The 23,646-nt window shown below is 30.4% G+C and overlaps 1 long non-coding RNA gene across 2 annotated transcripts in view; it reads right to left on the bottom strand.

Annotated features, from left to right (window-relative positions):
• LOC148236060 (uncharacterized) overlaps nucleotides 1-23,646 on the bottom strand; it is a 533,956-nt gene extending 510,310 nt beyond the window's left edge. Inside the window, exon 1 of one of the 2 annotated variants that reach the window (XR_015809455.1) lies at nucleotides 23,358-23,646. This is a non-coding gene — a long non-coding RNA (uncharacterized LOC148236060). The remainder of the gene's footprint in view (nucleotides 1-23,357) is intronic. The other variant, XR_015809458.1, reaches the window with a different exon arrangement.

Genomic DNA, 23,646 nt, shown 5'->3' on the forward strand with positions numbered 1-23,646 from the left:
TTAATTACTAAAAATCAAATTTTAAAGGTAAATTATTATTTTATTATCATGAAGATCCGTAATATACTCGCACATCAATGACACACGCCAATACCGAAATCCCAATTTGCATACGAAAGCAATAAAAAACCTATAATCTGACCGCACCCCGTCTAATATACAGGTCCTGACAATCACTCTGATTTATGCCTAATTTATGGATACGTCCATAAAAAGATTTGTGGATGCGTCTGTCGCTATTATGTCATAGAAATACCCCTCAAAAAATGAGGGGGCATTTTTTTATTATTTATTATTAATACACATTTTTTTCAACGAAAATATATTACGTATTCATATCGGGGGCCGATATAAAAATTAGCGTTGATTGAAAACGGCATTATAACAAATATATACATACACAAATTTCAGCGAAATTTTTCTTTCAATAGACGTACATTTTTTTGCCTCTTTTACTCCAGTATATTTCAGAGTTTTTTATATGTTAATTATATGCGAAGTTTCTTGCCGTATTCTGAACGCTCGTTCAGGCATAAAATGCGGTTCGCTTGAAATTAAAACGTGATTTGCAATCGCAGAAGTTGCCCTTATGGAATTGGGGTGTGTACGTAAATATTATATTTATGTAAATAACCCAATTAATAACATATACATATACTATATATACGTAAAGATTAAAAAATAATATTTTTTTAGATTAAAATATTTTTTACTGTGGAACATTTCTTAGAAACCCGCGGATAGAACTTACATAAGTATGAAAGATCTGCAGAATATAGCAGGCGAATAAAGCACACCACGTGAATCCCTAGATACACATACATACATACATACATATGGTACATATGATATTTCGTTTCAACGCAGTATTTTCAAAAGGCTCACAAGATGCAACTTTGAAACTCTAAATCTAAACGTACATATTGCAACTAAACTAATGTATGCGCATAGTTAAAATCTCAAATTATTTTGTTGCTTTTTATCGTGGATGTCTTGTCGGGGTATTTTTTCTGGAAATATTTCTATGCTTCGATAAGAAAAAGGGGAAATTGTCGGATAATATTATTATCTATAAATATGTACGATAAAGCGAAAAGAAAACTCTTCGCGTTCATTATGTGTTTTTTTGAAAGATTTTTTTGAAAGACTATAAAGGCGGATAACAAAAGGACCAACTTCGCCTTTTCTCTGAAACTTGAATCGACATCATCAAGTCATCTCTTCATTCCGTTTTTTCTATCCGTCAAAAGGCAATTTGATTGCCTTGTAATACATATAAATTTAAATAGACACTACAGTATAAAAAGTGTATATTTTTTCTTTAGATTAATTTATTGCTATATGGCTTATTGTGTATTTTTTATAGCCCATATTAAAATAATTGCCTTTATGAATTAAAATTATAATAGTATTATTCCTTAATTTTAGTATGCTATGAAGATCACTAATCTATTCCATTATTTTAGAATTAAATTATTTATGATATTTAAAGTTATAAAAAAATAATATTATTTCTATAAAATAAAAGCACCTAAATCCAAGTGTAACGCTAATTACTAATCTAATCATCGTTTAAGTATACGCATATATTGAGCTATTTTACTTATTATCATACATTATAACTTATAAAAATCATCTTAAATTAAATGAAAAAATGAAAATCACTTTTCACGTCCTGCTTTCAAAGAAGACTTCTTTTGTCACAACCCTGTGCGGTGAAAAGGTCTTTTTAATTAGATAAATTGGGGTGGATTGCTTTTTCACCAGGGCCCATATGAACGTTTACGTACATATATGCGGGTCCATCAATGGAATCCTTTAAATTCTGCGAATGGATGTGAGAGGTTTTGATGTAGTGAGAGGCGCATTGTTCGATGCGCTTCTGCACAATGCAGCATCCGCCGCGTCCATGGATAACTGATGGATGACAGAAACCTCAACCTGACGCCACCACTGCATTTGGTCATTAAAACTGCAAATCGAATTTATCTATATATATAAATAAAGAGAATGGCCTATATATCACCCTTTTCACTGTACGTTTTAATAGATTTCATTGGAAAAATTGCCGCAGCGTGCGAAAAATCAATCAGTGCTTTAAAATATATATATATATACATTTTAACTTAAATTGAATACAACAATTGATATAATATATAAATATGTATAGTCACTAAGATAGTGAGAAAAAGATCCATTCAAATTCAGAATATGTTTCACAGCTATGAATAAAACATGGGCACATTAAACTAGCCTTCTGAAGGCAATGATTGGTTTAATTAAATTAAACATTTTCTAAAATAATAATGGTCTACTCAATTTTTCCAATTATAAGATTTTCACTTTTTAGACTGGGTGGTAGATGTGGAAGCGTCTGATTCGAATTCAAGCCGAACTCTCGTATATTCCGAGTCGGAATGAAATAAATGTATATGGCAGCATTCTGGCTCATATACGATTGAGGAAAAGGTGAGAGACGAATGTGCATATATCCCTCGATCCCTTAACCAATCTGGATGATTTAAATCGGAACTAAAATTATTGTTTTATTTCGACAAATATATAATTAAACTGTTCTAGTTTTGTCTAACGGTGCATTTAAACCTGATTGTTAAAGTTCAGTAACTGAATTTTTACCTGCTCGCTCGGAGACGGTATTTCGTTAATTCACCCAATAAATCCCGTTTTTGGCAACGAATTGCATAGCTGGTTTTCAATTATCTTGCATTAAATGTTAGAAGGCCACTTAGATTATTTGATACAAGGAACACAGATCAATAGGTTTGATAACGTATGGTTACGATTATTTCTATTCCAGACAGACTTCTGCACCCATATTAAATCGGAATAGCTAACTTAACTTAATTTGATCAAGTTATATTTTGCTTATTTGTGGCGCAAAATAAATACCTTATTGAAATTCTGAGAAATTTTGTCTTTAAATTATTAATTTAACGCTTTCGCGATTTTTTAATATAAAGGATGTAAGAAAACTTGAAAAAATCATTTTACAAGTGGATCATTTTTTTATCATAGCCATGAATTCTGTTTTCTAAAGGCATGTTTTCCTTTTATAATGCCTTTGAATTTCTCTGATATCCAATTAACATAAAAAAGTATCAATACTTTTTGTTAGTTAAGCGACAAAACAAGACTTTAAAATCGTTACATTTATTCTATTTAAAATTAAATGTTGCAAAGTTATCGTACTTTACTTTCATATTGATAGTTTTTTATCTCTATTATGGATAAAAACTGCTTTTATGAGAATACTTGAGAAGCCTTTTAAAAAAATACTTTAAGAGACATGTGTATATTAAAATTAACAAACACTTTCATGTTAAAAATTTTAGTCTAAAATATATTTATGTAACATACATAGCATTTAATTGATTTAACATATTATTTTAATGGTTTCTAACACTTAAACTTTAACTGACGTAGTCCGTAAGATGCTCAGCTAATAACACAGAGCAAGGAGCTCGATTTACTACAGAATAAAAAATATATAAAAATTCCTTGTAATATTAACGTGCTCTAGTTGCATAGTGACATATATTATTTTATTTAAATACACTTCACCGAATCCTAAACTTCAGTCTGGTTTTATGGGGGGTTCTTATTCTTGAAACTCGCGTAGTAAATTACCGTGACCAAAAATAATCATTGATCAGCAATTGAGAGAAACAAGACAATGTAGTATAAAGGATGGGACTACACAAAAGCCCCCGTTACGACTAGAAAAAAAGACTTCACAGAAATAACACTTAAGTGTTTTCCGATGCATTGAAAGAATATTTCTTTGTAGCGAAACGGTCACGGGAAATAATATATCACTAGAAGACAAAAAGCACCGTAAGGCCACAATATTCCCGTTGCACATTTCGACCTTGAAAAGATGTCCATCAATCAAATGTAAATTTCTAAAGCCGTATAAATATTTCTTTGTTTTGAGAAACGAGTGCAACAATTGGCTAGACGATCACTGCATGATTGTGATTCATCAGCGAGTTTTGCAACCTTTAATACTTAAAGCTGGTCTTAAATGAGGAGAGGACAGAGGCGCAGTGACACGGCATGCCCCGACTGGAGATACGGCCCGTAGACGAGAATCATACAATAAATGTAATTTTAACGAATAAATTATCATCAGTTTCCACCGGCGTCCACCGAAATATATAACTGTGTATTTGTTTTAGGTTATGTAAGTTTGCGTTACGTATTGGTAAAAGTCGCTGATAATTGACCCGAAAGACCTGGGTTCGAATCTTATTTTACCTTAATGTTTTTCAATTTATATCGTGACTGAAAGATAGAAATTAGTGATTATTATATAACTACAATTTTTATTGATCACAAATTAGGTTTACCTATATTTCCCTAATTTCCCGGATGAATATTGTAATGATTAATTAAAATTAAGCTGGTCATTATTATTGAGCTATCATGTATTAGTTCCTTCTAATATCGAGCTAATTTAGCTTATAGAGAATATCTCACATGTATTCTACAATGGAATTTAAACCCGCTCGCTTGGATACGATATTTTGAGGTACGCGTCTTTGGATTGCATCAAACGATTGGTTAGTGTTTTTAAATAAAGATAAAAGATGGGTCAATATTGGTTTAAATTATAGAAAAAGAGATCAGATTAGTCAGAAATTATCTCGTAAAATCGATGAAATTATATAAACCATTCCTGATCAGTTAAGGAAAATGTTTTTTAAAAGCTTGTTGTAAAATATTTTTGAGAAGCACTGATTAATCCCTAACATGTAGCATTATAAAAGCGGCAAAGAAAACATAATATCAATCATCAGCATATTACAAATGGCCGCGGCAAAGTATCAGCGTCCGCAGATAAAATGCGGTCGTGGCGCTGGTTGTATGGTCGCGTATGGAATGGGTGCCCTGGTGGGCCAACATCAAAAGCTTATTCAGAAAGAGGGCCGGAGTCAAAGAGGAGCGCCAAGCACAATGGCCCGTGTGTGTTTTGTATGACGAAATTCATTGTCATGGATGAGTAGAGGTTTCTTTTTGCGCGCGCGGCTGAGGGCAACCCTGGAAACACAGAGAGAGCGCTGATGGGACGCGCAATTTTCGACCTCGTCAAAGGCCTTCAACAATACAAATTCCATCTGGGGAAAATTTCATTTCGTCAGACTGGCCACCGAACGGCCCAACTTATTCCGGTGAAATATGCGCGATACGTGCGCCACCCGCCACTCTATCCACGAATGGAACATGAATGGAATAGGGAGAAAAGCATAGATAAATAATGGCGCCACTCTTCCACGCTGTAATAAATAATCATCATGATTTAAAGTAAATATAGGCATACTTGTACAAAAATGTAAGATGTATTATAGTAAATAGTACCAGGACCGCCGAGAAAAAAACCCGAGCCCTGGAAAAACAATGATTCTGGGCCTCATGACAAAAATGGCACTTTATATATTTTTTAACATCGTTATATAATTTTCAGTCTTTCAATCAGTTTTTTCAATCTGAAAATTCAGATTAAATACCTTAATTTACTGCTACTAATTTACATTCGTTGAATATTTCCTCTCATGTCTAATATTTTTTAAACGTTCAAAAAGCAATAAAGTCAAAAATAAATTGCAAATGAATTTTAACACAAACGGAGCCGCGGCAAAAAACTAAGATCTGTTTCTTTGAATAATAATGTTTATTGTGAGAGTACTACCTAGAAAGTCGGCGCTATTGAAGGCAATGTTCCGCTTTTTTTATTTATTGTATGTATAAAAAGGACTGAAGGAACTTATACCTGAAATACATCAGTATATTTACATACATCTATTTAACCTACCATTGTAATGTTTTTTTATATTACACTTTCTCAAAATATTTTGATTATTCTAAAGTAAATATTAATCAAACATTTAATTTTGATTATAAATTAGAAGAATTGTATAAGAATTCTTCTTCAATTCATAATGTCAGAATCATCGATTTATTTTGTACAGAACTTTAATATTTTATTTAATTCCATTTACTGTGAAAATAATGCAACCATTTAGTATGCTTTTAATAATTAGCAATATTATTTTAATCTGTACATCGATTTTATATTATAATTTTCGAATGATGGAATGAATGAGTATTGAGTGTTAAAAAGCTTTTTAATTGAGGATAAATATATCAATTGGAGCTTTTTCATAAAAATGAAAAAGCTCCAATTGAAAAAATAATTTTCATGAAAATGAAAAAGCTTTAAAAAATACAATTTTCCAAGATTTAGATGACTGTGTTGATCGTAAATTTTCAAATTATATAAATAAAATGTCAAGGTGCGAAGATTTGAATACTTTTTTTTTAATTTATATTATTTTTTTATTACAGCGAACTAAACACTAATCAATAAATGTTAGTATGAGATACCAGTCTGTGACATATATTTTTGTTAATTAAAAACTATTATTACATTTGATTATTAATAGATCTCATTATGCTAAACCTAGCTCGATTTCAATTTAATTATTCATCACAATAATCATCTGTAAAATTAGGAAAATCTAGAAAAACCTAATCTGTGATAATCGGTCAAAATTAAAATGATATAATTATTACGAATTCCGATCTCTCAGATGCGCTCGAGGTTGAAAAACACTAGGATATTTATGAGATTCGAACTCAGGTCTTTCATGCATTAGTCACTGGTCTATTGTGTTGATTAGCTAAGTAAAGTGGCCAAAATGCATACGTTTTGTTTATTTTTTTTCACAACAGCTTATTTCCGCATAAACACTAAAAAGCAAAATTTGATCTATGCAGTGATATGACTGTATAGATTGATAAATCAATGTTTTATCAGGGTACTAGTGTGCAAATAAAACTTGAAGTGGATGGAAAAGATATCATATATTATATTAGCGTCTTCAGTGGTTATTAGTATAGGTATTATTTAATAATTTTAATATTCTCGTGTAAACTAGAATATTTTTTTTATTTTCCTATAAAATTAATCTTGTAAAAAAAAAACATTTATATAAAAAAAACAATATATTTTCAATATAAGAAATATTTATATCAAGTTAAAGGAGAGATACGTTTTGTATGTAAAATGTGTCCTAAAGAGTTACATTGCAAAAAATGCTACTTTTATAGTCATTATTAAATTTTATATTTACAAAAAACAATACTTTAATATCACAAACCAAACACCGAATAATAAAAACTGCTTTTAAGTATTTCTATTGCGCAGCAAAAATTATGCATTCGAATTTGTAGACTGTATATTAAAACATTAATACTAATAGTCTTTCGTAAAGCGATTATGGATGACATAAGAACATCTTCAATTCATACTTCAATAATAGATTAAAGCACAGATATTTTCGTGGGAAAAAATGATATTTTACATGAAATATAGAGCAGATTCTGAAAAATGTTATAAATAATACAATATTTGCTGGTATTATTAATGTAATTCGATGTTACAGTATTTCTATCGTAAGATAAATAAAAAAAGTTGTACAAAGAAAATATTGAATTGCAAAAAATGGTTATGTTCACTTCCGATGGAGCCTCCGTAATGTTTAGATATTAAAATGAGATATTGAAGTTTGAGTAAGTGTAAAAATAATGTTGCGCTCGCACATTTGATTATTTGGCATGCCTAGCCTTTTGGTTTTCTGTATAGAGACCTTCTCGTCTTTGAGGAACGTTGCTCCAGAGTCTACCTAATGTGACCAAATATCATATATTTTATATTTATCGTTCGAGACAGTTCTGGCGAAATGTAAATGAATATGTTTTTGTACCAATTGCATTGCTTTTTGAGCACACCTCCAAAATATGTTTACGCCTTAAGAGAAATCATGGTCCAGATGACTACTTTGGCGATTGGTAATTAGGATCTCGTTATTGCATCTTGTAGCATATTTGCTACATAGTGAAATTTATCGGTAAATTCCTATTAAAAATGTACGGATTGACGCTTGCATGGTGTTTCTAGTTAGCTACAAGTATGCTTTAGCAAAAAAGTTCACAAAACAACCAGAAAAGGCGCGGCTAACGCCAAAATAATAGTTGTTTTGGAGCAAACTGTCAGTCAAGAACATATTATTTTTTATTCGTATGATTTTTTACTTTATTTTCCATCTATGTACAAAATAAAACAAACATAAAAATATGTTTCAAAAGAAAAATATTAATTCATGCAATAAAGAGCTAGTTAGTTTGAAGAACAATGGAGATAAATCCTGGGTTAAATATATTTATTGTCTGGCGCCCGTATTTTTATTTAAAGAATTGTATTATTCGGTGTCAGTGCAATATTTCTTATTGTTGGCGTTTTTTTATGTTATATGTTCCTATGTTTCGTAAATGGATTGATAATTTGATTTGTGAGAGATTTTTATTTTCGTTGTTCAAGTAGTCGTTATGGTGATAACTCAGGTGGTTAAAATCACCACAGAATACCCAAAATGATGTTGCGAAACGTGATTATTAAAATATTGATAATAATAACAGATTCTGTTCAGAAATGTTACCGAATAAAATTATGCGAGTGTTGGGTGCCAAAAAATGAGCAAGCGCGAGACTTCTACGACATTGCAATCAATGAACTTGTTCTTATATTCAAAATATGCATTAAATATATGTGTTATAAATTGATCCCAAAATAAAATGCTAAGGAAAGTGTTTGCACGTAGTATATTTAGTTTGATATTTATATAGCTATAAAAAAGTATAACTCCAAATTAATATATACCAAAAAAGTCAATAACGCATTTCTATATATATATATATACATATAAAGAAACCTTTGAATGACAGTATGTTCAAGTGCATTTCGAACAAAGGGTCCCGCCGCCGATTCGGCAGCTCCACTATAGGAGGTCGGCTGGTCCCAATCGCGGAATATTTTCATTAGACAACATCGGCATACCTTCTTCCATCTATCTATCTATCTATCTATCTATCCACGCGCTCACACCCACACCGATATTTGAATACGCTCCCTCCATTTGTTTGCGAGTGTTCGGTACGCCCCTGTTGATTAGAACACAGTGGGTATTAGGCGTTCGCATTGTGAGCCCAACTTTTGTTCCCATTGTGCTAACCGTTGGAAGTAACACAAAGACGCTCGCCGCAACTACGGACATAAAATCGAAATTCATCACCACCCGTCGATTGTTTGATATCATAATAGCCGAGGGGGCGAAACGGGGACCGGCCGGGGCCTCCCGGCGCCCCCAGATGGGTGGCGGCGCCCACTCGCCACCACCCCACAGCCACGGATCTGCTCGGCGATTTTACACGGAAACAACCAACGGAATTATCGTGTCACCGGCAATTAGGCGGATGCACCTGTTTTCTACTCCTTGAATCGCTTGTCGACGACGAGATAATTGGCTTTTTAACCTTTTACACTCGTAATGTTCTTAAAGTGATCGCAATGAACGATTATATTCTATCACTCGATGATTATTAACAATTTTATAATATTTTGCTCCCACCCTATGCTATAAATATCTCACGTAACCAAAATAGCAAGTAATCATATGTCTCAAAAAATATACAACCCCATTGTCAATGAAAACTAGGCTACAAATTGCCTAATTAAACGTCGTTTTTTGGAGGTATAGAATTTTAAAATTTTATAAAACACATAAAAATCGACGTAATGGCAGATAATTTTATACCATTCGTGTATAAATATGATTTCAGGCATGTGAGCGCCGCGGCTAGCTTAAAGAAAGTCCAATTTTCGACTACTTTTTCGAGCAGCTGGGGTCATGTGTCGGCAATAACGCGGCGAATGTTGGCTTCCATGTTTCTGGTTTATCAGCGCAGACTAGCGACCCCATATATCCCCGCAGAAAATAATTCACGGTCTTAGGGGTCAATTCACGAAACGTCACATTTAATCACGTCACATTAAATCATAAAAATTAAAAAAAATTGACCACTACAAAAAAATTAGCACACTAACCAAAAAACTAATTTCAATAGTAGGATATAAAAAAAATACAATATAATTTGACACATGGTTTACAAACATATAGTACAGTGAAATAATACTAACTATCTGACTTAAGTTACCTTTAATAATAGTTTTGAAATAAATATTGATATTTAGCTTATCACTTGTATAAATTTGGGATAAAGTGTTAAAAACCTCTGCGAATTTGATAAGTAAATATATATATATATCATCTCTAGATTAAAAATTATGATTTTTTTGCGCTCTAGCCCAAATCTAAGCTTTTAAATAAATATAATATACAACTTATCATATTAAATCTTAATCGTTCATTTAATTTAAATCATTATTGTGTAAAATATAAAAATCGATTATTTTAATGAAAATTAAAAAGATCTAAAAACGAGATATTATTGAAAAAACTAATAACTATACATATAAATTGAGTTACTTTATCTTTGTGGCCAAAAATATTTGCAAATTTTATATACAGTGTAATCATGAATATCATGTTTTTTTAGATACAGGATATAAAGCTTTTGTGGACAAGATAACTTAAAGATTTTCAAACTTTCTACAAATTTATATTGTAAATATCTTGGCCAAGATTATTAGCTTCTTTAATAAATGTGACTATTCAAAATATGTAAAAAAATTATTAACTTTTCAATATTGATCTCTAGAAAAAATAATACATAACAAAATCACAAAATTTTACTTCCAAACAAAGAGAGATTTATCTTCTTTTTGTAGTCAGTGTCTGACATGAGTTTCGTGAGCATCAAGTTTCCCATGATTCCATCACTTGTTTAAATAACTCGAACGAAGTTTACTTTGCGTCAGTTCCTCTGACCAGCATCCACCACACGTTATGACATTTGGCATCGGTCGAAAACCATCGCTTTCGAATGGCGAAGAAAAAGCGCCCTTTGTCATTATACGTTTTTTTACTCCCTTTTCCTTTCGGCTCCTTTAACCAATGTTTGAGAAACATAAAAGCCCCTCGCTTTTATGTTTTTCAAATAGACACATACGATCTTTTATGATACGCCCCCGGCGGGCGCGCGCCCCCGGCCTCTTTACAATTCCGACCCCCGAGCGACACCTAAATAGGAGACACAAGAATGGAAACATTCGAAAGTAAGAAAGTATTTAAGGTATTGAAAGTCGTGCGCTGCCGCCACCACCGCCGCCGCCACTGTTTATTGAAAATTTCAGTCTTTGTGCAGTGCTGAAAAAGAAAATTCTTTCAAGTTCCAACCGACAAAGGCTTTCCCCGCTTTCAGCGATGGATATCCTTTTAAGCGCGGCCGCGATATTATCTCATTCACGGTGTCGCATAATTTATTCAAACGCCCACGGAAAAAATTGCATTGAGTTTTAACGTGAATTCGATATATTAAGTCAGTATGAAAAACACATTAAACTATACTAACACACGGTATAATACAATATAAAAGAAAAAGTTATAAATAAGCATAGCTTACATATATAGAAGCCTTCAAAATAGTTATAGTGGTAAATACGCATGCGCAATGTAAATATTAGTTATATTTTAGTGACATGTATGTAAATACATGCATTTTATTTTAGTATATTGTGATACTCAAATACAGCTTCAATGTGCAGAATCGGAGTTAGTAGAAAAGAGAGCATGTATTACATTTCTTTCTTTTGTGTCGAAATAGAGGGGCTATGTATATGTGTATGTATTTTTTCATTGTTGCATACGTGTGAATAAACGGGGCTTGATTCAACTTTATATTTTAATCAATATGCTGAGGTCGTTGAAAATAGTGGTAAATAAAATTTACTTTTATATATGTATGTACACATATATTTTTGTAAAAATATTTCGCAACAATTCATGATAAAAAGTCAATGGTACATTTTTATTTATTTGTAATCCATTAAAAATGATATTCAATCATGACACATGATCTAATTTGTAACCATTTAATCTAATCATATAAGTATGTTAAATAATATATATAATAGTATCAATAAAAATATTTTATTTTTACCTTCTTTTATTATAATTGTAGGGTCAAACTAATTATAAAATGAATATATTACACGGTTCAAGAAAGTTAAAAAATGATAATTTATTTTATCTACTATTTTTTTATACATATATGATATTCTATGTGAGCTGAGTTGCATAATATGTACGACCTAGCTCGATTTAAATTAATTATGACTATATTCGTCCATGAGATTAGGAAAATCTAAGAAAATCTAATTTGTGCTGATTGATTGGAATTTTAACTATATAATAATCACTAATTTCCATCTACCAGTCACGATGAAATTATAAAGCACGAAAGTTTGTATAGGATTCTAACCCATGATTACGGGTATCAGTCACCGGTTGTATCACTGGTTTATAGTTTTCTCATAACATACTATGTATCCAAATGTTAATATTCATTATATGTACTAATTTTAAATAATCAACGGAAATTACACTGAAGTTATATAATTTACTGAAGAACCGAAACTTTTTCTTTATATAATATTTTCATACAAAATTAAATTTAAAAAAATAATGAAAAAAATACAGATTATGCATAAGAATAATATTTTGTATTTGAAAATTCAGACAGTGTGTTATTGCTTAGATAAATTATTGTAATATGTTGCTATTTTTATACAAATAAATGATTCAATTAAGCTAACTTTTAAAATATTATGATTTGTTGTTTTATTTTTTTCACTATTATTTAAAGCGTGCTATGCAAATCAAATATTTACTTCAAAAATTTATAATTAATTTTTATTGTTTTTAAAAAAAGCAAAACTTAGTGTTTATAGATATAAATTATTAGTAATATATTTTTTAAATCGAAATAAAATATAAATTAAATACTTAATGAAACTTTCTTAATAATATTATATGCTTGTTACTTTTTATTATACTGTTTAATTTAACTTTAATTTTACATTTATCGTCAAACATTTTAATTATTTATTATGTATTTGATAAACTTTATTTCCAGTTTACATTTTTTGCTTTTAATTATATATGCCCATAAAAAATCTTATAGGGACGGTATTAACTAAATGAGCTCGTAACATGAAACAAGGATTATTTATAAAAACATTTATATTTTACAATCCATAAAAGGTTGAACAACAAAACTGAATCGGCCCGTATAGCTAGTGCGTCACGTCGAAGCATAGAGAAAACTCTGCATGCTTTTCCGCGCATCGAGCATCCATTTCCCTAATAATGGCGGACGAGCGAGGTGGGTACACGCGTTTATATTGAATATATGATAACAACGACATATCGACGATCACTTGAGCAATAAAAGAAAATCGGGCACAATGGCGGAGGCCAGGGGTAGAAGATATGATATGAACGGGGAAAAGAAGAAGAATAAAGGACGGCGGGCCGACCGGCGGACGGAAGAGGGGCACAATGAACCCCATCTGACAGAATGGCGAACTATTAACCCCGACCCATTCCGACGGTGGAGAATAATAATAAATAGAATCATGGGCGGACACAAAAGAAACCTAAAACGAAGAAATTTAAAGATGGCTCGCGACAAAGGGCGACGCCGGCATCGTCTTCGTTGGTGATGCTGCAGTGGGCGACATTGTATGATAGTAATGAGTCGAATAACATAATTAGGCAAAATATTGAGACACTGCAATAAAAATAAAACATACGATGGTACAATACCACATTGACTAGATTTTAGATAAATAAACTTGAATGTATAAATAAAATAAATCAATATCTTCGAGCCAAATAATAACAACCTTAATTTATAATCATCAAATAATATTTTATACAATACCTTAATAATGTACTTTGATAACAATAAGTTTAAAAGGATGCTCTAATAGAAAAAAAAATACAGATTGAGTGAAAGAGAAAATTTATAATAATTTATTAGATGCTTTAGAAAATACTTAAATTATATTAATAAAGCTAAAAAACATTTTCTTTTTTATTTTAATAAAGAAAATAATTAAATAATGTGGTATAATTTTATTTTAAATTTAAATATAATATAGTCACTAGATAAGTAAATACATGGGATAAAGCTTTTATTAAATAAATTAATTTTATCTGCTAAATTTTTAGTTTTTAAAATTAATATTACTGTGTAAAATAATTGAATAAGTGTTTTCGTAAAAGTTATTTTTTTACATTTATTTATTGCGCTAATTGAAGATTAAAAAATACTATTAGTTTTTCATGTATATTTTATTTTTATATGGCATCTTATTAGAGTCTGATATATTGGAAAAATATATGCGACCTTATATGTTAAATTTAAAACATATATCGTAACCATAAAAGTAAATAATTGTCAATTTTACAGAAAAAAAATATGTGGCTTACTTTATTTCACTGAACGATGTACCTAATAGTAATCTTCTAACATTTACTTTTTTTACAGACAAAATTGTTCATTAACGTATTGTTATTTACTGTAAAGTTTATGACAGACGTTACTCTAATGCGTTATAATGGGGTAAACACAGTCAACAAATATAAAGTAAATAGTGAGACACTGAAATCTGTTTGTATATCAGTAACATATGTTTAATTAATTACGAACTATTATTTCAGCTTACAATTATTTAATGCAACTTTTTACGACCTAGCTCTATTTTATTTTAAATATTTATCACGACATTTATCAGTGGGATTAAGAAAAACTAAAATGTAGTGATTGATCGTTATTAAAATTGTATAATACTCGCTAATTCCGATCTCCTAGACACGATGGAAATCTAAAAACACAGGTGTCTAAGTGGGATACGAACCCAGGTTTGAAATAACTTAAAAAAGTCCATAAAAGTTTAAAAATGAAGGTATTTTTAGACTTATGAAAATTTTAATTTCATTAACAATGTAGTTGTCAATATTTTTATAATTACGTAATTTCTTGAGATGTGTGATATGTATAGCATTACCATAATAATAAAAATAAATAAGCATTATCAAGTAATCGATGTATTGATTATGCGATGTTTATAATCAATTTTATTTTTATCTAGATTTAATTACTAATAAACGTAATCAAATGCTCTAAACTAAGGCTTGCATTTTAGAGTAAAAAATGAACGTATTTTAGAGTAAAAAATGTCTAGTAAACTTAATTTTACCCTTAAAATTTAAATAAAATATAATTTTAAAACAGATACTTTTCATGATATTTAATAGATACTTTGAAAAACATTTTTTATCAATAAATCTTTATCAAAAATATTTAAATTATCGATAACAAACTATAATACAATAATATATGTTTTAAATTAAAAATTTTGAAGTAAATTATTGAAAAAAATATTAAATAAGCATTTAAAAAAACCTTAATTTTTTTTATATATTTTTCTAATATGTAATACAGTAATAAAATAAGTTGTAATGAATGTAAAATATACTAATTGTGGGGGTTTCAACCAGCTGCATAATTAATTTAGAGAATATTATCACTACAATTTTAAACTTATAAAAAAATGCTCGCCCCAAAACTAGGGCCTGACAATAGAAGAGCTCAGGACTAAACAATTGCGTTAACAATTGTATTTATTTTACCCACCACCTATTAGTACATCCGTACTGAAACGTTAATCACTTAATCACCCATAAGTGCCGAAAAACTACCCTTTTGTATTAAAAGTATGTGCGGTAGACAATGCGTTCTATCCTGCACAATAAGACTGTTATTTTATCACCTTATTAACGATCGCCGAAAATGACGGTTGTACTTTTAAAGCGTTAACATATTTCGTGAGTGTAGCAAAAAAGCGATTTAATTAATTCTCCCACATCTTCATATACAATTTATCAGAGCTGTCTTGAACTGGCAATATAAAATATGCCATGCATCGTCACAGAGACTAAATTTTAAGAAGGTACAGTACAAGAAACATCAGCGGATAGTCCAGAATCATTACAAAATCGCATCACGACCAGACACGTACGGTGAGATACTTTCCCTTTCGCTCACTCTCGTCACTTAAAACGCAAGTGAGCGAAAGAGAAAGTATCTCTCCGTACGCGCCTGATTACGGCAGATCACAGCCTAGAATAATTCAACTCGACACTCCAGCGAATACTCTTTGACATTAGGACCAGCTATTCGACTCCACCGCCTGATACATACGTCTCCATATATATGTGATATTTTATATATGTTTAATTACCATTACTGTTACTTTTTTCTGACGTCTATTTTGGCAGCAAAGTCACACGCCTTCGGCCTCGAAACCCGAAAGTTTTATGTTCACAACAACACATGTATACTATTGTTTTTGAATACAAATAATAAATGTATATATTTTTTCAATTTTAAACACTAAAGCCTAATGGTGGAAGTAACGACCAATAAAATGGCAATAAAAACACTATTTAATATGTATCAATAAATATGACAATAGCCAAATATTTTAGTGTTCGATAAAAGTAATAACTTTACTTGACTTAACTTAATTTTTTACTTTATGAAAAAATAAACTTCACACTATTTATTATAAATAAATCATTGCTATTTGTATATATTTTCAAATCAATAAAAATTTAGCTTTAAAAAATATGAATATATTACATATATTTTATTTGCTTAAATATCCTATCTACATATATTATTATATAAAAATACCGAATCTTTAAAATTACATTTATAACTTCAAAAGTTTTATATGACTTAATAAATTTAACGTCGAGTTAAACTTATTTATCATTTTTTTAGTTATAAAAACTAAGAAATTTTGTTCTTTTGAGTGGATGTAGATTTAATCGTCAAATGCATATTGGCTGATTTTATTTATTTTAACTTTGTGTTATAAATAAATTTAAGATAGCTAAAGAGAAACATTTCTTTACATGAAATTTAACTTGTTAAATACAGTATTTTCATTCAACAGAATCAGAGATATGTTATCTAATTCCATAGAATCTGATTAGCATATTTTTTGCTACTATGTAAAAAAAATTGAATCAACCTAAAAAATATATTTTTACGACACTTCTGCTTGATAATATTTATGTATTTAGAATAATACAGCTAAGTATAACTTTGATATTTAAAGAATTTCATGTAAAGTATAATATACTATTATAAGAGAAAAAAAACTTTTTTTTCTTTTAAGATAGTCTTCTCCTCGAGACTTTTGTCTCGACATATTTTTGTCAAGACATCTTGAGAAGTAAAGTAGGTTATAGATAGTAATAAGAAGCCAAAATTGCCGAAATATTTCTATAGTCACCTTTTCACATCGCCTTGGATTTTGTGTTGTATTGATCGAAATAAAAGGTAGTCGGAAGGAGCAAGGTCTGGAGAATAATGTGGATGAAATAAAACCTTCCAGCCAAGTTTCTTGATGTTATCGAGAGTCAATTACGCCACATGGGGACGCGCATTGTCGTGTTGTAGAAATATTCGTTTTCTGTTGACAAATGCAGGTGTTTTTTACTTCCTTGTCACATTAGAAGCTTTATATTATTTTTTGGCCAGGTTTTGTATTGCACAATTTCCTTGCAATCCCACCATACACGCAAAAAAACTTTTTTTACAGTATTCCCGGACTTCTAGGTAGGTTTTGCTACTTGACATGTCTTTTAAAACACTGCTTGCACTGTTGAATTTGATGTGATTGGTTTAGTTTCTCGGATTTGCTTTCATTTCTGCAGCCAGGACATCGTCGTTTATTTTTGCTGGTCTCCCATACCAGGACTATCGTAATAACCTGTTGATTTTTTTAAAACATCTTTGCTATTTGCGGATATTTAAATAATCACTATCACTTTACAAATGTTTTTAGTTGTCGTAGTTGGCAACTTTCAAAAAATTCATATAATATGCAATTTTGTATAAATAATTCACGTGGTAAAAATTTTGCCATCGTAAATTTTGCAGCCCAATTTTTTTTTTAAATAACGGAATCTTAAGTTTAGATATGCACTTACACAGATATTACAAAATACATACTCAAGTATCAACGGCCAAAGCAAGACTGATTCTTAAAACGTAAATTAAAAAGAAAAACCACGTTTCTTTTGAGATTACCTACTATATTTATATATTTTGTAAAATTATAGTGCTAATACTAATTGAAAGAAAAACAAATAAATCACACAAATGCGAAAAAACGTCGACAATGGGCCCACGACAATGAGAACGTAACGAGAGACCCATCGTCGAGTCTAACGATTGTCAAACGTCAAAATCGATTGGTTCCCATCAAGATAACGCTTTGGGAAACGCAGTATGCTCGAGACTGGAACGCTAGTTGGTCCTCATTGTGGATATCCTCTCATGGGTGAAAACCACCTATGGCTGTCGCACCGACCTCCACCCCCCAGAAATTACTCTCCATTGAACACGAAATGACTTCCTGTATTATCCTCCAGTTAACTTGACTCATAATTTGATTTCACAGGACAAAACGAAAAGAAAATCGGAGAGACCCGTTGTCCGCGTTCCGTTAGACGCAACAGACCTCGCCATTATCAATCACGGAACAATGATTCATGGGACGATTCACGGCTGGTGTTTATGCTGATTTACACAAATATGTATATAATATAATGGGGCGTTTTATGCATCGACCTCAGGTTTGATATATTTCGCTTTATTTTTTTATTATATAATTTCTATAAAAAAAAATCAGCAATTGATTTATATACAGATAAAATTAGCGGTGCAATTTTATATTCTTTAGAGATAGCAACATTTCAAAATCCGTGATTCATGAAACATTATATGCGCATAGTGCTAGTTACCGATTATATTTTAGTTAATTTTGATGGAAAAATATTGTCATTGTACAAAGTTTTTATAAAAAAAAATTAAATCAACAAGTTATTATTATATATGTATATATATGAGTTATATCTACTTGAGATACTAGGTTGAAATGCAATAACTTACTCGCCTTTTTCCCTCAAATTAATCCATAAAATATTATTTTTTTAAATAATAAAATTGTGGCTTACATATGCAATAATTTGTATATAACTAAAGATTTTTATTAAGAATTATATTTTAAGGATAAAATATTTAAAATATTTTGTTGTTTAAAATATATACTATCTTTCAAAACTAATTTTTTGCTCTTGATCTAGTTATGCTTATTTAAAAGCATGTATAAACTGTAAATAGTAATAATAATTTCTATGAGAAAAACTAAAGAATCATAATTAGAAATAAAATAAATATTTTCCATTAAATCTTTTTCACAAAAAATTGTCATGTTTAATATTTTTAGAAATTTTTGATAAATAATATTTACATAAAATCAATATTTAATTAAGTATATATAAAGTATTAATCAGTTTTTATTCTAAAAAAACTATGAAAAACAAATTCACCATATCTGTTTCTAAAAAAATGTAAAAAAATAAAATATTGGTTAAAATATAATTTCATCAAGTTTCAAGACACAAAGAGCACAGGTTTTTGGCTTGTTTTTTTCTTAGTGAAATCTTGGTTTGAGTTTAAGTGAATTGTTAATTTAAACCCATTAACAAGTTTTAGACTTTTTAGGAAATCGGAAAGCCATAAACCAATTATAGAAGATAAAAAAGTATATTGTTAGATAAATTAAAACATATAATAACCATATAAATCTGCGGAATCTATTTTTTTATCATAATGTAAGCTGTATATTTCGACTTTCTCTACCATACAGTAGTCCTATGGCCCAGACATGGTAAAGATTGATTAAGATTTTTTAAATCAGAGGAGCGATTAAAAACTTTTTTCAACGAAAAACCCCGCCCTCGGCTATTATTACCGAATATTCAATAGATTTTTAAATTAGCCTTTGCTGCAGATTTAATGAGATTTCTTAACAGATTGAACTTAAACCTAAAAAGAAAAACAGTGTTTATATTTAAAATTTACACTACATTTGAATATTTGAGAGAAATGATAAAACTCATTTTAATTTTGCTTCCTGGCCCACTGAGCTTGAAATATTTACAATCTGGCCCTTCACAAAAAAGGTCTATTGTTCTATCGTGTTACACGAACAAAATAACCTTGTCTATATTCTTCAGTCATATGTTTTACAGAGAGACATTCGAAGTGCGTCATGAAGATTTTGCAATTTTATATTTAGATTTTCCTGTATAACCAAAATATCGTAGTTCTTTAGGCGTTGAACTGATATCCTAGAGGCTACGGGTTCACGTCCCCACAGCAAACTAAACATTTTAATAATAAAAATGCGCTATTATTAAAATTAGGCCTGAGCTGCAAAGCGACGTCTATTGATTGTAAGCTGTAATTATAGTTAATAATATTCAATAGATATCACTAATTTACAAACGGTGTTTTAAATCTGGTTTTTCCCATTAAGCGTGTAGGTGTTGATTATATTGTGCATAAACGGCTTTTAACAATAGTTTTTCAATGACGCATATTTGAGTCCTCGATCTGTAGAGTGCTAAATATGGATAAATGTATATAAGTGCAAAACAATCCTAACACTCACTAAAAAAAAGTATGTCTTACAACACTTTTAACCCTTTCACCGCGGGTGGCTTCTATGAGTGTCATCAAGAAAATCGCCAGTACTCACTGAAGACGTAAAGGTGCCATAAACATTTGAGCCTAATAATATAGCTATTTAGTCTAATTTAAGTATGTAAATCACTTGAATTATTTGAACCATAATATTTTTTTAAATATGGCATGAATAGATGCCCCCACATATTAACAAGTTTCGAAATGGCGCGCAAAAATATCAGCTATAGTGATAGCATTTAAAGGCAATCGGGGCCCTGCCCCACCTAATTTTTTTGTACTCTCATAAAATAATAAAATTTTATATTTAGACAAATATTCTACAGGTTTTTCGTTTGTTTATGTCTATTTTAAGCAAAAATAATAAAAATTACATTGATTTTTTGTGGGGAAGGCGCCGAAGACATGAAAGCGTTAAAAAATGAGTGAAATATGTGTTGTCGATATAATAAGGAAATATTAGATAGACCTATAGCGATTCATACATAACACCAGTCCCGCTAACGGTGCCCGCGTACCTAACAGCCATCGAGAAATGCGCCTGCATTCTTAGTCCCTTTTATCGTACGGAGTGGGAGTACAGCTTACGCGTATGACGGTATATATAACGCAGCACAAAACCGGACTAGATAATCTTGACTTTGCTACACCTCGACGCTCAAAAAAATGCTGTTATCCTTCGGAAATCGAAATTAAATCTTAAAACAACAATGCGGCAAGATTACTATAAATAATACTGTAAAATTTACAATATTTGGTAAAATATCCTTTTTATCTTTAATTAGTTTTGAGTATCGCGTCAGTATTTCTGGGCATTATAATTTGGATGATAAAATAGACATAAAATCTTGTAGTTCTTAAGAAAAATAATCATTAAAATCGAATAATAAAATGTTTTGCAATCAAATAATTACACTTACATAACAGCTGAACAAGCACTACAAAATTTTGAAACATTGCTCAATGAAAAGATCAAATCTTTTAAAAAGATTTACCAAACTCCAATTGACAATTATACATTAATTCCAGTGAAAGACAAAAAATGTAATTTTTTATTACAAAACCCGATACATTGGAAATATGAAAATAGAAAATATTTAGGAATTTTTTAAAACAGTTTTTAAAGAATAATTAAATTGATCATAAAAAATGATTAAGTACATTGAAAGATTATTCTAAAACTTGAAACTTGTACAAGATTTAAAATTGGTAGAAATAGTCTTAGCATGAACGTGTCTAAAGCTGATGTTGAACGTTCGTTCAGGTCGTTGAATCGCATTAAATACATATGACAAATTTGATTTCCTATGATGTACTAAACGCCCTTGCTGCACTATCAATCCAGAAAGAGTATATAAAATAATTAAAATTAAAATTAAAATGAAAACTATATTAAAAAAATTGTAGGATTTACAATTTTAAAAGGGGACCATATATAAACTTGTTTTAGAAACAATATTTTTATTAGCTTATAAATAAGAATAAATTATTATGCTAATATCTTTTAGTAAATTGATTAGTGTTTTTATAAATCGATACATTATTCTATAGTTTCGGGTCTCTGGGTATCTGGACAGTAAATGGATCTCTTGGTGCAGAGGTATTATATTAGGTTAACAATATTTACCAATTGTCATATTATTTAAGATTATAATTAGATCAAATATTGGCTTTTAAGTGGTTAGATATCATTCCTACTACTATTATATTACTGTCACAGTAATAATATCACGGTTGATATCAAACTCATCGTCACTTCCTTCAACATCCATTATTTAATCGAATAATTTGTATAAGTAAATCAATATATGTATTTATAAATAATTAAAACACAGATTACTAATTCTGTTTTACATAATTTAGTAATTTACTAGCTTGAAAATACGTCAAATGTGTAGATTGAGTTATCAAATAGAATTTCGATTTTATAAATACGTGCTACGACTAGACCGCATATATGCTTGTTAGGACCAAAAATATTCACTGAAACGAATAGTCTTCTTAATAGTCACATTTTAATTATTTTGACCCGCAGCCAATAAAGGTTGCCGAGACCTGGTGTAGACTAACATTATTATTTGAGTTGCCGCTAAAAATGTCGATACGAAATAGCGAAATAGCTAAAAATGTGAGAGCGAAATAGCGAGCTCTGCTTGCATCTCGCTCTTTTTTTCCGTCTTACTAAATTTTCTAATCGTTTTATTTCATAACAGACACACAATATTAAGTAACAGTTATGCACAATTAGAGCATATGATCCCGTTTCATTCCATATCATAAAAATATAGATACCCTTTGAAGGAAAAAATCCGTTTAAGACCAATAACTGTCAAGTATCGCGCTATTCAGCCCTAACCCCTCGTGGTTCGTCCATGTCCCGATGAAAAATTTTACAATAAACTTACACTCGTAAATTTAAGATTATTGAGTTATTTGCACAAGGTAAAAATTGAATATTACTGAAATGTGTTTAACGGAAGTTTTTTACCATTAATAAATTTAAATTGGCAAAATTTGCTTGAACACAAAGCCAATAAATGCATTCAAAGTTTTGTCGACATATTGTCGACGTACGAGTGCAACGCTTGGAATTCAATGTCGACTTACGAGCACAAAGGTTTAATAAACCAAAATAGTTGCAATGAAGTTTATCTCTATATACATAATCACGATCGTTTAGATTGGACGTTTATCTTAACGGCTACTTTTGAACCGTCAATCGCCGATATTGTCTTATGACACGACACCCGTTAGACCCAATGACCCAGGGGTGCTTTCATCCCCCGAAATTTCTATATCACCACAGGAGAACGATTCTCTCACTCCATTGCGCGTTATCGACACGTGAAATGTTGAAATTACAATACGTCAACTGTGTGATGCAACAAAAAAATATTACTCACATAATGAATGTGTGAATCCATCGGCATCGGCATCGGCATCCATTGCGGTGTCGCACATTAGCACTGATTCACTTTTTAATTCACAAACACTAATTTGGATAATTGGCACATTTTTTAGTGTACGATTTTACACGCTTATTTAACACGAGTGTTGAAATGAATATGATATTTGTCGTGAATGATTATGATGTTGTGTTTTGAGTGTCGGAAAAACTTTTGTCGGAGTGTAGAGGAACGAGCCTGTGTATAACCGCGAATCGACCTCACCCGGCGAGGACTCGCGAGCGAC

Source organism: Plectrocnemia conspersa, unplaced genomic scaffold (genome assembly GCF_051122295.1).
Source record: "Plectrocnemia conspersa isolate PC_06_02 unplaced genomic scaffold, ASM5112229v1 ptg000004l, whole genome shotgun sequence".
NCBI lineage: Eukaryota > Metazoa > Arthropoda > Insecta > Trichoptera > Polycentropodidae > Plectrocnemia > Plectrocnemia conspersa.